Below are 9197 nucleotides of genomic sequence, written 5' to 3'. Positions count from 1 at the left end.
AGCATCAACTGCCACCGGCTATCTCAGTGGCAAGTCCGTGCAGCCCAGTGCACACTGGGCCAGGATCGGAATTTGGTCAGATAAAACCTTTAGCGCTTAAGGTTTTGCCCTTATTACCTGAGTGCATTTTTTAAGGTTGGTATCTCCGAGGACTTATCTTGGATTTATTGTCTCTTTGATTTGGTGAAAGAAGTTAGATGGAAATTTCGCCGCATAGGTGGCGAGACTAATTCCATCGAATGACAAATCACAGCTCAAAGGAATTAAATCATGTAAAATAAAGTTTATATGAAATTTCTTAAATTAATATCAAATAGACTAGAAGAAAAACTTGTTTGCCTGTGTAAAGCTATCTCAGTTACCGTTTTGATTCATGTTACGGACACTTAAGGCTTCAACGAAGTATAGCTCATCAAAAAGCATATAAAATGAATCATACTGTAGATTCCTACGCGTTGTAGAACCTTTAAACACTTAGCTTTGGAATGGTGGGTGAATTCCAGACAGCTCATAAAAGCCATAAATCGAGAAGTCAAGTCATCAATTGAAATCGCTAAACCACCAAACAGACGTCTAAGGTAGTTGGACATTGAACAAAGCTTATTCAAACAAGCAATGAAAGTATGAACTTTTGAACGGCAAACATTGAAACATTTCGTGTGAAATATTTTCCATACAAAGAAGAGTGTCCCTAATATGAATCAAAAAGACACATGCTAATTTACCTTGGTATTCTAGGTCAGCCAAGAACTCCGTGGGAACCAGGCCTTCATATGCACAAGCCTAACTAGTGATGGATTAGACGCTACCAGGAATTGTGTGCAACGATAATAAAAGGTTACCTAAGAACTATTTGGGGTACGGGTTATCAGATCTACAAGCGTAACGAGTGTCCTTTCAGAATCTTGCAAACTAGGATAATTTACATACTAGCCCATATGTTTAGGCTGTACCAAGTACAGGTATTCAGATCTACAAGCGTAACTACTGATCCCTCGAAGGTACGTATATGGAAAAATAGTTACATCATGCCAAAATTGAGAATTTTGCATGAACATCGGCTTTCACTAGTATTATTCTGAATACAACTGTATGCTTATGAGATATATTTCGTGAAATTTTGTGTACCATGACCGATAAAGGTTATATAAGAACTTATTTGAGTACATGCCTACAGATCTACAAGCGTAACTAGTGAGTTGAGTAGTTGAGTTCAACTACTGTTCAAAATTATCCAAGAACTATTTGGACAAGTGTATCGAGTGACCTTTCAGAACCTTTAGGATTATATTCACACAGATTCATAATCTAAAGGCTTTTACTCAAAGGATTTCAATGAATACCGGAAAACGTTTAACTTGGTTTACCAGAAATGTATGAGCCCACATAAGTGTAGAGCTCGTTGATTTATCGTCAAGAGGTAACATTTGTTGTTCTGAAGACCTAGGATCAATGGAGTTCTTGGAGTATCTGAAAGATCCAGCCAATTTCAATTTGCTGGATCGATTGCTGAATTTACAGCACAAGAAAAATCAGCACAAATTTTCTGGTTTACAGCAATAAAATTTTTGTGTGTAGTGTAGCTCCTCCTTAGAGTGGAAGGACTCTGCTCAAATTTTCACAGTAGTTTCTTGTTGTCTGACCAATATGGGTCAATACCAACCACCCTAGTGCACACATTACGATATTTTGTAGCTACAAAGTTCTGGTTTAAAAAAATATTGAGAACATGGTGAATTCTCTAATGTATTTCATTATTCTACATAATTACGATGACAATAAACCTAGGAAGAGTAGCTTATGTTCAAAAGAAGGGAGATTATACTGTGAAAGCAAGAAGAAAAAAAAAAACAAATTCTATCTATTTATTTTGTGAAAATGAACACTAGTACAAGTCATCTTTCGGAAATATAATTAGATAGAACAGCAAATTTTCAAAAGAAGGAAGAATAACTATGTAAAATAAAGAAACAAAAAAAGTTGATTTTTTTCCAATGGCTTGGGTCAAGTTGGATTATGAAACATTTCACATATGAAAACAGTTGTAAGATTGATAAACACTTTTTCAACGGCGTTTTTCCCCTCAAGATTGTGGTTGGGCATATCGACGGGGTTGGTGGTCTAATGGCTATCGCTTCTGCTTTGCAAGCAGAAGGTCGTGGGTTCAATCCCAGGCCCGTCCCATTCACATATTTGTAACACTCTTTCTAATAGCTGTCTTTCTCTATCTCTCTGCGTCATTATGGCGCAAACATCATCAGTTCTATCTATCGCTAGAATTGATTATATCGACTTAACCGCTTACCACAGTGGTATCCATACGGTCGAATACCTCATCCATCACTAACAAAACACTCCTACATCCAAGGTAGCTGTGGGAAATGCAGAAGATTCTCCGGTTTTCTAGTAACAACAGCTAACTAAATAACTTCTTTCCTCTCCCCGGTGGACATAAGAACGTGGCCGGCGCCGTTATCAATCGAAAAATATCAAGGGTAGTGTGATTGTACATTGAAGATGGGAAAAAGCTAAAACCCAAGCTTCATCTGAGTGGTTCTCTGTGCAATATCACTATCCTGATTGATCACGGAGTATAGCAACTACGAAGTGTATGTTCCATCAGTTGATCGTTGATCGATTGATCGTTTGATCGAATATTGTGGTTGAGCATATCTATGAGCTATGTGATCATTTATTTTGGGATTTTCAAGAATTTCGTGATCTTTTGTCCATACAAACGTTTTAAAATTTGTATGGGCCGTGGCCTTTGGCCAATTTTGACTGAACAGTGAGCTAAGGGAAGCATACACTCGCATATTAAACGGTGTATTTTGACTCAATTACGAATTAATTCGCTTAAGATCGTAAATAATGATTTAGACGAAATAAAATTTTGGGTGAATTGACATTGGTGTCCGGGGTTCGAAGCTACTGGGAATTCGAATTAATTCGAAGGTAGGTACATTTTTTGACGTAAAAAACTAAAACAAAAATCAAATTTATTTTTTCCGTTTTTAAAAAATGTATAAAATGATTCTGTAGATTTTCTCATTCTGGGCAATGGTTTTCTGGGGAATTTCGTTCTGGTGTTTGGCTTTCTGAGAAATGTAAGGCAAAAGGGGCTATGCAGTTTCAGATTGCTGGACGTTTTGTTTACACAAATTACTGCCTGGCACTGGCCTGCATGATGCTGAAACTGAAACTAATCGTATTATCAACAGTGTGAATGAAATTGTTAAAAAAACGAGAAAAAAGGCGCTGTTGCGTGTGTATTAGAATGATTCTTGACAACACGGTTTCTACAACCAATCAGAACTTAGTCTTCCAAATACTTGTTTCAAATGTTTGTAAACAAAACGGACAGTCCTTCCTAACCCACTCGCTCTATTTTTCTCATCAAGATGTGCATAACGTGTCACCGGAGGACAGTGAACTCGCCTTATTACAATCATTTATTGCAAGGGTCATTAAAATTTAATTGTCAAGCAGAGTATCTATTCTTCATCTCATCTCTGATTGATACCCATTGATGATTGTTTGACAAGCCTCAATTTCTTTAATTCCTACGAAAATTTGTGAGATAAGATTTATGTTGGTTACATGAAACTCTGATAAGGCATTGAAGAGTTTGATTTAGAAGCAAAGTTAAAGCAAGCGAAGAGAAACATAGCATTTGTATCGGTTCATAATCTGTAATGTTCAGCAAGTTGTAACGAGCTTGATAAACCACAGCAGCTAAGGAGAGCTCCAAAGAGAGAGCGACGATTAAACCATTTTTTCTCGCTTATTTACTATTGGGGGTAGGATTTTACTGTTTACTGACAGTTCATCGCTGACGTTGATGCCACTTTTATTCAAAGTCACTCTAAATCTAGTAGTGACGAAAAGTACAAATTAAAAATGAACCCCGATACAGCAGACACAAGTTATTGATGTTTTACCGACGTATGGTGTTTATAGCCCAAGTAAAAATGGAGCAAATGTCAAAACTGAAAAAGCAATTTTCCCTTTCTATACCGAGAAATCATAGAAAATAAAAACACACAGCTGTTTTATTTGGCAAATAAAAGGTCTGTGGGTTTTTATTTTCTTCGATTTGTCGATATTAAAAGAGAAAACTGTTTTTTCATGTTTGACATTTGCTCCATTTTTACTTACGCCCTAATACGAAATATTTCACGGTTTCGACCAAAAAAATCGGTTAAAATATTTTCAAAGTTTTAATGAAAACTTCGTTATCTTAAGTTTTAAAACTTTGGTGACTTCGACTATTTGACATATTTTTTCACGTTCTTAAACCTTGCCGTAAACATGAAAGCCATAGGACGCGAAATAAAATAAATGCGTCACAGCCCCACCTTCGTGGGGAAATTTTCAACTAAACTTTATCTCCAAAGCAAAGACAAAAAATAGCCAAAATAAGTCTTCGAAAACATCAGCCAGAAGAAATTCACTCATAAAGCGCATGAAATTTTGTCTGGTTAAATTCTATTCCTGGCCCACTGTGCAGCGCCAAAGGGTGGCTGATTGGGCTTCGGTCGGCCGTTCGGTGGTGCAATGTGCGGTCTCTGATCACACCAGTGCTATGCGGTGGGGTGCTTAACTATCGGCGCTTAATGATTATAATTTTATTAGGGCAACAAAACTGCTATATAGGTTGGTATGTAGAATCAACTCATTGCTGTTGTGGTTCCGGAAAATGCCGCCACAATGCATCGAATCGTCAGTGAGAACCTTTTTTATAGACTAGTTAAGTCATCGGCGAAATTTCGTTTGTTTAGCTTGGTTGGATATTTTTTTTATCTGTTAAAAGTGGTCACAACAACCTTCGTTTTGTCAACGCCATGATACGTCACATAAAAAATTACAGTCCCATTCACTCTCGTTTTTTCTACTTTCCCGGTTAATATCCTGAGCTTTTTAATGAATGTTCGAATCCTCTGAGCAGAATCTCAAATTGAGAAACTTAAAAGTAGATGGAGTACCGTGTACCTGTTAATTCCGCTCCTAAATGCTTATCTTTGACAGATACGCGTATATCGACTACCACTTGCAGTCTTCTTCAGTGTCAGTTACTCGTATCCACTGTGGATACGAGTCGAAATACGCGTATCTGTCAAAGATAAGCATTTAGGAGCGGAATTAAAAGGTACACGGTACTCCATCTACTTCTAAGTTTCTCAATCCTGAGTTTTTCATATTCATAAACACATCGGAGCACTTCAGAAACATAGGTAAAAGCCAGTTTTCAGAAGCCGATAGCCCGTTCTCTAGCCATTTCGTGACATACAAACACAATTCCATTTTATTAAATTCTATCTTTGTATCATTCCAAACATTTCATTAATTTCTTATATCTAGGTGTTCTGTGTTAGAAAACAATATCATGGTAAAACAAAATTAAGCTTTTATTAACATTTTGTTAACAACATATTATGTTTCATTTCCCGTAGCAGTTCAGTTTTTTACAGGTGAGTTGAATTCACCTGCTTATATAGAACAAATAACGCTTCCAATTTACTTAACCTAACTTAAGCTAAATATATAACGCATAATTCGGAGCAATAGGATATTTTCACCATTTTTGTCTAAAATTATTAATTATTTTGTTTGACATTTGTTCCAATGTTTCAACATTGGATATAATATGTTCCATTTTTATTTTTACGGATGAAGTTTCGTGGCCCACATAACCGTAACGTTGAATGTCCATCTATTCAGTAAGACTGAATGCTGAAAACTTAGTCGATTGGTCACTCGCTAGAGGTGACAAATCGATTAGGTTTTCAGTGCAAGGTCATTTCCAAGCATACTCACCAAAGTTGTCAAGTGGTTTACAAAGGGCAAGTTTACAAAGTTGTCTGCTACCACCAGGACCGTCTGAGTGATCAACTAGTTGTTAGTTTTGAAATTCACATAATTAAAGATTTACAAAAAGGCAGCACTGCCGTTCCTATTTACACATCAGACTGCATAACCCACTGGGACTGAAAGAGTTCGTTGTGTGATTTGTCTAAAAACTTGTATGGACCTTCGCGGCCGACCAAAAAAAAAAACAGGCGGCAAACGGTATAGGGCCCTGTTCCCAGACAGAGTAACATTCGGAATTCCGATGGCATGCCCAGTCCGACAATCACGATAGCGGTCGGCATCCCGACAACAAACGTCGAAAATTCGGTGTTTAGCTCTGTGTTGGCCAACTAAACAGATCGCCTTGTTAAATAAGCTCTCCTTGTAGCGCAAGCGGTATTGCCACTGCGAAGAACAATAATAAGCTCTATTTAGGTGTCACTTTTGCCGCCATTACTCGCTACACGTTCACAAGGGGTGCGGGTCCAGGGACCACCGCTAGCAATCGGTTCCTCAAAATCTCGATCGCGGAGCAACAAGCCTTCTCGAATTTCGGTTTTTCGCTTTCCGCTTTTCACCTATGGCGGTCTGGTTGCCCGGTTAGAATGTACCATTCAGTGAATGGAATAAACAATCAATCTACTTAAATCTTCGAGCTGTTTAGTGGAATACCTATTAATAAATAAAAAACCGAACTTAGTACTATACCATTTAATTCCGCTAGAGTTTGTATCCTTTGACAGCTACGCGTTTTTCGACCTCAACTGTAAGACCATCTTCAGAGTCGTGTACTAGACTAGACTTTGGATTTTGTTCACTCTAAACAAAGAATATGACTTATTGTTTTTCTCGAAAGCTATGTGAAAAAAGATCAAGTATTGCTACGATACTTCACGCTACTACTAGTATTGCTACGATACTACACGCTGCTACTACTCGTACGTTATATTGTGAAAACCTCATATATCATACAGTGAATTGTTTAGAAGAATATATTAAAATATAATTGCATTGTTATTTTAACAAAATACTGTATTGTATTTTTGATGTTTAAAATAGTACTGTTACAATACAATATATTGTTTTTGTACAATATCTTTTATCCGGGACAGCTCACCGGCAAACATAGGTGAGGTTTTTTTTTTGTTTTCTAATTTGGTGAATGCTTTCGACTGTGATGACTAATTTCTTTCTAAAGTTTTATCGGCTCTATCAGTCTTAAGGCAGCTAAAACGACTTTTGCTTCTACTTCTCCGACGTTTCGGCGTATATTTCGCCTTCTTCAAGGGTTTCTATAAACATGTGCCACATAGTAAACAGTGAACACAGTATCAACAGAAGAACAGATACAGATGGATTAAGTGCAATATATGCAGGCATTCTACATGCAATCAAGAATAGAACAAACACTAACAGACAAAATATACCACCAACACAATCACAAAATGTGCAAACACAATAAACACACACAACATCAAGCAAGAACATACACATACTAGTCTCATTTCCATCAGTTAGGAAAGGCAAAAGCAACTGTGCGCGGGCGATTATCGCGTAGAGCTTTTATCGAAAAGCGTAGGTGCAGGCGAAAGCTAGTTTAAAAATCCCTGTGAAACATTTCGTAATACAGTGAGGGCCGCGAAGAATGATACGCACAGAGTAAGTTAAAAAGGTGAAATATTAACGATCAATTTTGAAGTTAATTTTCGAAACATCAGTCATAGTGGGACGCCATTAGAAATTTTAGACGGTCACAAGTCGGACAAGACACCAATACACACAACAAAACGCAGCCTCTGTAAGTCACACAACAAAACCAGCGTTTTTTCGAAAATTTGTATTAATTTTATTTTTGTACTTTATAAATCACCACACTTATTTATGTTTATAGAAACCCTTGAAGAAGGCGAAATATACGCCGAAACGTCGGAGAAGTAGAAGCAAAAGTCGTTTTAGCTGCCTTAAGACTGATAGAGCCGATAAAACTTTAGAAAGAAATTTGTTTTCTAAAACGGAATTAGCAGAACAGATCGTCGATCCGAAACGCAGTGGCACCCTACAACGAAACGGCGCACGAGATTAGACGGCCGACGACCGAGACGGGCAATCCTATAAACATTTTAAACATGTTTATAAAGCAAAGTATCATCTTGTCCATCTCGTTGCGGTTCGTTCTCGCGGCATTCGGCGAGTTGGTTGTGGCCTCACAACGGAAAACGGATTATGTTCTACATACCTTTCGTTTTGTGGCATGATTGGTGGTTGTGTTGGAACATCGTGGGTCCATGGGTTTTTGTTGGAATCGATCCTTTCCGAATTTGTTTTCACATGGTATCGATGCTCATTTGTTGGCCTAACTCTGGTTGTTCCCGTTGAAGCTGTGGATGTGCAAATTGGCGGTGTATTAGACCCGTTGTCTTCTGAGAAGACAATATCTCGTTCATGTACGAAACGTAATACCTTTTTTTTCGGCAAAGTAGCTTTGTGTTCTCGATTCGTACAATGAGATTGCCAAATTCGATAAGGTCGACCTTAACGAGATGAGAACCGATCAAAAACGGGTCAAACATATAAAAAAACATACAAAAGTGAAGAGTAGCTGATGTAGTTGCGATGTATGAAGGAGTTGTTAGTCTGTATAAACAAAAGCATCATCGATCACTGGTTACGCTTATAGTGTCTTACCGCTATTGGAGTTCTTGGATTTATTAAGATCTATAAAACCAATATCTCGTGTTCACCCAATTAACCACAAGCATTATATCATTGCATTAATTTGATCGAAAGTCAACATGTTTTGCATTCACTATGTCATCATATTCAATAACTGTCAAGCAATGATCCATTTGATTAACATTGTTAATGCTCTGTAGCATTATTTTAATTCAGCATTATTCTAAGCGTCTAGAGTGAATATACAGTTATGCTGTCATACAAGATTACATAACCTCATTAGACGCACTCGAATTTGTAGTAAATAAGTAACACGATCGAGTACGTTCGCACTCGCTCATTACGTTTTGTGGGATATGGAAGAAGAACAATTTTTATAATGGAATTCTTTCATCTCGAACCTACATTTCATGATCTAAAAATGTATGTATTCATTCAGAATTGTTGTATTTTATCTATGAGACTCTTTTATTCTTTTATGTTGATCTATTTCTCTCCCCTGAAAACTTTTCAATGCACAAGGGTTTTGTTTTGTGGGTTAAGTTCTGATATTTCCTCTACGAGGAAGAATGGTAATCAAATTCTTTCTATTGATGTTTCATTTGGTGAGGATAGGAAATCACTGTTGTTCAATCTCCGAAGAGAATTCTTTCTATTCGTAATAACTGGGCGAA

General features: G+C 37.3%; 1 long non-coding RNA gene across 1 annotated transcript; it reads left to right on the top strand.

Moving 5' to 3' along the window:
• Nucleotides 1-7181: 7181 nt before the first annotated feature.
• LOC110677180 lies at nucleotides 7182-7827 on the top strand. Its single transcript, XR_002500999.1, has 3 exons — nucleotides 7182-7509; nucleotides 7569-7648; nucleotides 7742-7827. It is a non-coding gene; the product is annotated as an uncharacterized LOC110677180 (long non-coding RNA).
• Nucleotides 7828-9197: the final 1370 nt, after the last annotated feature.

Source organism: Aedes aegypti, chromosome 2, assembly GCF_002204515.2.
Source record: "Aedes aegypti strain LVP_AGWG chromosome 2, AaegL5.0 Primary Assembly, whole genome shotgun sequence".
Lineage (NCBI taxonomy): Eukaryota > Metazoa > Arthropoda > Insecta > Diptera > Culicidae > Aedes > Aedes aegypti.
Note: the sequence above shows the minus strand (reverse complement) of the source record. Positions and strands in the feature narration are given on the sequence as shown.